The sequence below is a fragment of the Lupinus angustifolius genome, chromosome LG09 (genome assembly GCF_001865875.1).
Source record: "Lupinus angustifolius cultivar Tanjil chromosome LG09, LupAngTanjil_v1.0, whole genome shotgun sequence".
NCBI lineage: Eukaryota > Viridiplantae > Streptophyta > Magnoliopsida > Fabales > Fabaceae > Lupinus > Lupinus angustifolius.
In genome coordinates this window covers 9663815-9664086 of record NC_032017.1, presented here as the reverse complement: position 1 = coordinate 9664086, position 272 = coordinate 9663815, and the positions used below count along the sequence as shown (strand labels likewise).

Below are 272 nucleotides of genomic sequence, written 5' to 3'. Positions count from 1 at the left end.
AATAATAATAAAATAAACTATAATAATTAAATTTACATAAATAAATAAAATAATAAATTGAATAATAATATAGATGTAAAATAATTAATATGTTTTATTTTTAAAAAATTAAATATAGTATTTTTAGTTATCATAGTAGTTTTGTTAACAAAAAAATAGTTTTAATAAAAACCATTAATTCAGGAATAAAATTTGATATTTATCATATCTTGCAAGTATTTAATGCAGTCATAAAAAATATATCATTCATCTATTATCTATTTATACATTCT

General features: G+C 12.9%; 1 protein-coding gene across 1 annotated transcript in view; it reads right to left on the bottom strand.

The window, feature by feature from the left end:
• Nucleotides 1–272, bottom strand: part of LOC109356234 (3-oxoacyl-[acyl-carrier-protein] reductase FabG-like) — a gene marked incomplete at its 3' end in the record, with an annotated part of 5867 nt that overhangs the window by 2120 nt on the left and 3475 nt on the right. The window lies entirely within an intron of this gene.